Raw genomic sequence first — 7086 nt, 5'->3', positions numbered from 1 at the left:
TAATTTAATTTTTTACCTACGTGACTTTACCGAAAGAACTAAGAGTAATTAAACTACACTTTTTTTTATCCACCACTTGCCCCGAAACGCCTGTGAATGCTATATGGGGGTTCTTTGCCTTTAGTGGGAGGGGGGGGTGGCAGGCGCAGTGGATGCCACGGGACGACGTCTGTGTCACGGCCATCTGTGCGTGTCACTGCGATTAGAAGGGCGCGGCGAGCCGTAAGGTGGGACGGGAAGATCGCAGCCTGCACGGAGTCAGCTGTCGGTCACGATCACGGCCACGTGGCAGCCACGCTCCGGGCCGCGGCGCCTCCAGCCTCGTGAGCGACGGACGAGCGGGTGGGAGAGAGAGGGAGGGAGAGGGAGGGGGAGGGAGGGAGGGAGAGGGTGAGAGAGGGAGGGGGAGGGAGAGGGTGGGAGAGGGAGGGAGGGAGAGGGTAGAGAGAGAGGGAGGGAGAGGGTGGGAGAGGGGGTAGAGAGAGAGAGAGGGGGTAGAGAGACAGTGGGTAGAGAGAGAGGGGGGTAGAGTGAGGGGGGGGTAGAGAGAGTTGGTAGAGAGAGAGGGGGTAGAGAGAGAGGGGGTAGAGAGAGGGGGTAGAGAGAGGGGTAGAGAGACAGGGGGTAGAGAGAGAGAGAGTAGAGAGAGGGGGTAGAGAGAGAGGGTGTAGAGAGAGAGGGTAGAGAGAGAGGGGGTAGAGAGAGGGGGTAGAGAGAGGGGGGGGGTAGAGAGAGAGGGGGTAGAGAGGGGGATAGAGCGAGAGGGAGTAGAGAGAGGGGTAGAGAGAGAGGGGGTAGAGAGAGAGAGAGGGGGGTAGAGAGAGGGGGGGGTAGAGAGAGAGAGGGGGGTAGAGAGAGGGGTAGAGAGACAGGTGGTAGAGAGATAGGGGAAAGGGTGAGGAGGAGGATGTTTTTGTCTACGAAGAAAGAAGCACAGCTTGATTTTGTTTCACAATGGGAAAATACGCAAAATATTTCAATTAAAAAAAGGGGGGGGGGGCATATAAAGGAAAGCAATGAAAAAAAAAACGACATGATGAACGAAGCAAAGTGCCGACTACACCGATAATCTTCTTGTTTCATCTGATCGTAAATAAAAATTAAAGAGAGGGAGAGGAAGGGAGGGTGGGAGGGAGGGTTCGAGGCAGAGTTAAATGAAGTGTTGCTGGAGCGTGTGTGGTGGCCAGGGTAGTGAAATATAAAACTCTTTAAACTCCATACTCTTTGGTTCTTTCGGTAAAGTCACGTATGTATGAAATAAAATAAAATCACGACGTTTCGGGCACAACACAAGCGTCCGTCATCAGGTGGGAAAGCATGGTCTGCTGCTGATGCAGACTGTTTTAAAAGGTTTGAAATGGGTGGAGCCCCAATGGTCATAAAAGAAGTGGCCGGGGCTAGCTGATGTTAATGTGAGAAATTAGCGTGATGTTAATACTAGTAGGAACCTCCTGGTTTACACCAGCCCACAGGGGATTATTGTGTCCGTCGTGCAGGGAGGGGCTGGGGTGCGGGGGAGGGGCTGGGTGGGGAGGGGAGGGTGGGGGAGGGGCTGGGTGGGGAGGGTGGGGAGGGTGGGGGTGTGGGAGGGGTGGGGCAGGGTGGGGAGGGGCTGGTCACCCCGTGGTGCCCTTATAAAACTCAACGTTTAACCTACTCACGCCGGCTTGTACCCGCCCTCACAGTCGGCCATATTTGCGGAATACACCACGCCGCCGTTGACCCTGGCCATTGACCGAGCAACCCGACGTTCCTACCAGCTCCCTCCGCAGGAATGTGTTTGACGCCGTCGATGTTGTCCGTCTGCCGTGACCACCACCCACCCCCCACCCATTGCAACGTTGCACGGCACTTGCCCTTTTGCCTGATGACGACCGCTTGTGTTGCGATCGAAACGTCGTGATTTATTTTATTTTATTTTCTTCTACCCCACGTGACTTTACCGAAAGAACCAAAGAGTATGGATTCCTGCAGTCACGAAAGCTTCAAATCATCGACATCTGGCGCGTTTACCGTCTTGTTATTCTGATATGATGCAATTTGGCTGGCTACTTTGTGTGTGTGTGTGTGCCACACAAACGACCTCAAGAGACGACGATTATTTCGATGCCGATAGAACAACAGCAAAAGTCGTCTGTTGCAAAACGTCGACATTTTCATCGACGTTCGCCAAATTTTTTAAAGGCGACGTCAAGATGTGAGACATTTGTTTTTTTCTTTTCAAGTTTGTTAAGTTGCATCGGTTTTCTCAAATAACAATGAAATAATACTAAAATTATAATAATACGTATTTTATAAATAAATCGCGTGCCTGAGCAGCCCAGCGCAGGAAAGGCCACTTGTTTATATTGAGTGTCACGTGCCGAGCTGAGCGCGCGGCTGCGTCTCCAGGGCAACGGCGCTGCTGCGTCTCCGTGGCAACGGCGCTGCTGCGTCTCCACGGCAACGGCGGAGCGGGTCAAGCACCAGGGGTGACACTGAGTGTTGAGTAGGCACTGTTGTGTTCGTGATTAATGCATTTAAATTTAGATTTGAAGGCATAATGACTTTGAAACCCCCCGCCCACCTCCTACGCATTCCACAAGTAGTGACTAATCCCATATCTGCATTTGCCATAAATATGCTAAATTCCTCTTGATATGCAAATTCATTTGTCAAGGCGCTCTTCCCCCTCCAACCCGGCTTAAATATACGCTGCCAAACGTGGTGGTGTTCATTCAGACGCTGTCTTTCCGACAGACCTGTTCTTCACCTTAGGACGGCTGCTTGCGTTGTGGCCGAAACGTCGTGAGAATTATTTTATTATGTTATTATTTCCCTTCTCCGTGACTTTACCGAAAGAACCAAGAAGAAGCATTTAAATTGTTAGACAATGGTAAGATGCAAAACAATATTATTTGGTTTAATTTGTATCGATCTGTTAAAAGTGATTTGCTTGTCTTTCCTATACTTTGCGCGCCTGCCGTGTTTTTGTAATTGTCTGTGTGTTGTTGTAAGAGTTTTGACCCCGTGCTCCATACTGGACATCTGTGAAAAAAATTGCTTCATAGTTCATCGGATTCCTCCTGTAAATATTCTGATTCACAAATGTTGAGCCTCCATGTCCGACCCATCATCACATTCGCTGAACGTATTTTTTTTTTAAATCTATAATTTTCGCGTTAAAGCTTTCGTGACCGCAGGGATTCATATTCTTGGTTCTTTCGGTAAAGTCTTAATTTTCAGACGCTGTCTTTCCGACAGCTCTGTTTCTTCACCTGAGGACGGCTGCTTGCGTTGTGGCCGAAACGTCGTGAGAATTGTATTATATTGTTTTATTTGTATTAATTTATGATTTCCCTTCTACGTGACTTACCGAAAGAACCAATAATACATCTATAATTATTACGATTCATGAAAGACTGGGCACACAAATGACAAACGTGGAGCGCGTGGATTCGAAGACACGCGGGCTGATGCCGACATCATCCGAACTGCGAAGAGAAGCGATTGTGACGACAGGAAGATGACCCATGGTCGAGACTAAGAACCGAGGGACAGCCCAGCAATGGAACGCGTCCGTAAGGACCTCCGCCCAGGAGATGGAGCGGAGGTGACATGACCTGGTGTGCAGGTGGCTTGCGGAGGCGTTCATCGAGCAGTGGATAGACCAAGGCTGGTGATGGAGATGGTGGAGACGCCTTGGGGAGATGTTCATCCAGCAGTGGATAGACCAAGGCTGGTGATGAGGATGGTGGAGACGCCTTGGGGAGATGTTCATCCAGCAGTGGATAGACCAAGGCTGGTGATGATGGTGGAGACGCCTTGGGGAGATGTTCATCCAGCAGTGGATAGACCAAGGCTGGTGATGATGGTGGAGACGCCTTGGGGAGATGTTCATCCAGCAGTGGATAGACCAAGGCTGGTGATGAGGATGGTGGAGACGCCTTGGGGAGATGTTCATCCAGCAGTGGATAGACCAAGGCTGGTGATGAGGATGGTGGAGACGCCTTGGGGAGATGTTCATCCAGCAGTGGATAGACCAAGGCTGGTGATGAGGATGGTGGAGACGCCTTGGGGAGATGTTCATCCAGCAGTGGATAGACCAAGGCTGGTGATGAGGTTGTAAGTGAGGAGACACAAAAAAGAATTCCACAACCAACGGCGGGTGCGTTCAATTAAAAGTGTTTATTCGAATCACGTCCATTGTATTCCTTCGATTCAAGGCTTTTTTTTTCCTTCGCGATCAGTTTCGCCACGATTAGAACGATCACGGTCAATCTCGTGCAAGAGATTTATTCAATAAATAAATGCACATCGTCTTCCACCGATGGAAGATGTTCGAAAATTAACAATCGGAATGCCACGAGACTTCTTGTGCAACGTCACGTAAAATGTCTTCCTCCCCACCAATCCTCTCTCTGTAAAATCGTCATCGATACAATTCCAACAACAACCCCCCCCCCCCAACGTTTTGTAATTACTTATCCGCTTAATCATCTTTTCAAAATTGTAACACGTAATAAAGGTGTTTGGGTTAGATCGCGTAAGTATAAATGTTGTGTCGTAACCCTCCACCACCCGACACAGCCAATTAGTAAGGGGTTTGTCACGTAAACAAAACGCCAATTAGTTACTAGTATAGTGTAGACTAGTGTATAGTAGTGTATAGTGTAGTGTACAGTAGTGTATAGTGTCGTGTACAGTAGTGTAGTGTATAGTGTATAGTATAGTGTATAGTAGTGTTTAGTTTAGTGTACAGTGTTTTGTATATTAGTGTGTAGTGTAGTGTGTAGTGTATATCAGTGTGTAGTGTAGTGTAAAGACTACACTACACACTATACACGACACTATACACGACACTACTACACTAGTGTATAGTGTAGTGTATATCAGTGTGTAGTGTGTAGTGTATACACTACACACTGTACACGACACTATACACGACACTACTACAATAAACTATACTAAACTATACAATACACTATACACTACACTACTATACACTACACTACTGTACAGGTTTAAAAACTACTCTCGTTTTTATCAAACGATCTAAGTAACCACCCCTCCACCCCTCCACCTATCGGACTATCGGGGACGAGTGCTGCGAACGGCCTCGCATCGAGGCCGGAACGTCGGGCGATTCCCTGGTGTGGCTTACATCCTAATGCCTGCACCAGTGCAGTCCCACACCAGCGTATCGAGGCGCGTTCCATTTAAGGCCGAGTTGACCTAGGGGAGGTCCAAGTTCAGATAAATCGCCACCGATGTTGGGTTAGCCATGGCCGAGAAAATCGAACAGGATTCGTTGTGAAGCACGCTAACCACTGCGCTACAACCTTCCAAAGACAAATATCCCCCACACCCGGTATAGCCTTCGACAGACTGTCGGGGCAAGTGCTGCGATTGGTCGCGTGCGGGAATCGAACTCGGTACTCTTTGGCTCTTTCGGTAAAGTCACGTAGATGAAAAATAAAAATTTAAATAATAAAATGAAATTAACTAAATTAAGTGATTTAATTTAGTTATTTTTATTATTTTATTTTTCACCTGCGTGACTTTACCGAAAGAGTATGGGGGTCCTCGCAGTCACGAAAACTTCAAATCTAGAATTAATCGAACTCGGGTTTCGTAGCGCAGTGCCGCTGACCACCACACGACCCCCACTACACACACACACCACCACACACACACGCGCACCAATAAATATGCAACAGCAGAAACCACTCAACGCTAACAGTTGGAGGCACCGTCGTCATCATCATCACGAACACCTGTGCCAGGCACGGTGCCAGTTTTGGCAGCTGGCACAAGCAAGTGCAGGGGGGGGGTTTCCCAACTTCACTCTTCGCGACTCCCACCACCACCACGACGCTCCATCTGTCCTCGTTCACCAATCTACAACAACCGCCATTCGCCATTCGCCACTAAGTGGCGGTGACGTCACCACGACGCTTGTGCCAGGCCACGTGCACCTTGAGGCTATCACGTGAAGTGTCGAACGCCCGCTGGCAGGAGGTCACGGGGCAGACCCAGCAGGTGCCACGGGTCGACTGACTGAGATGACCGAGATGACTGGCTGATGCACCACCTGTGCCCCCTGCTGTGCCAATCTACTCCTCCCCATCCACGTACACAGGTTCCACGTCGCACTCGCCCGATGATTGACGCGCCGAGCAATTACGTTTGTACAGCCGATTCATATTAAGATTCAGATATTGGTGTGTGTGTGTGTGTTTCACGCGTTCCGTGTGTGTGTGTTTCACATGTTCCGTGTGTGTGCGCGCGTTCTGTGTGTGTGCACGCGTTCCGTGTGTATTTCACACGTTCCGTGTGTGTGTTTCACACGTTCCGTGTGTGTGTATTTCACATGTTCCGTGTGTGTGTATTTCACATGTTCCGTGTGTGTGTGCGCGTTCCGTGTGTGTGCACGCGTCCGTGTGTGTGTGTTTCACGTGTTCCGTGTGTGTGTTTCACGTGTTCCGTGTGTGTGTTCACGCGTTCCGTGTGCGCACGTGTTCTGTGTGTGTGTGCACGTGTGTGCGTGTGTGTGTACGTGTTCTGTGTGTGTGCGCGTGTTCCTTGTGTGTGTGTGTGTGTGCACGTGTGTGCGCGCGTTCCGTGTGTGTGCACGTGTGTGTGTGTGTGTTTCACGTGTTCCGTGTGTGTGCACGTGTGTGTGTGCACGTGTTCTGTGTGTGTGTGTTTCACGTGTTCTGTGTGTGTGTGTGCACGCGTTCCACGTGACGAAGGCAGCGCTAACCGCTTCACGACGAGGAAACGCGCTCGACAAAAATCGCGCGCGTGCAGCGTGGAACGAGTTAATTTGCATTCGAGTGTGGGGAGGAGCAACTTGGCAAACGCGGCATAGAGAGAGAGACACGGAGCGTGGTGGTGGTGGTGGTGGTGGTCGAGAGTCCTGGAGTTTGTAAAAAAATAAAAACTTTATATAGTGCAACATTCAAGACCGTGGAGGGCAATTCGTCGGACAAACTACGATTGGCTGAGCCAACGACGACGTCACAAAGGGCCTTCATTTGAATGCCCCGGTCTCTGCGCGGTAAGTGCTTGGGCGTTCACGGGAACGCAAACCCTGCGCCGTGG

The sequence above is a fragment of the Lampetra fluviatilis genome, chromosome 63 (assembly GCF_964198595.1).
Source record: "Lampetra fluviatilis chromosome 63, kcLamFluv1.1, whole genome shotgun sequence".
Lineage (NCBI taxonomy): Eukaryota > Metazoa > Chordata > Hyperoartia > Petromyzontiformes > Petromyzontidae > Lampetra > Lampetra fluviatilis.
Note: the sequence above shows the minus strand (reverse complement) of the source record.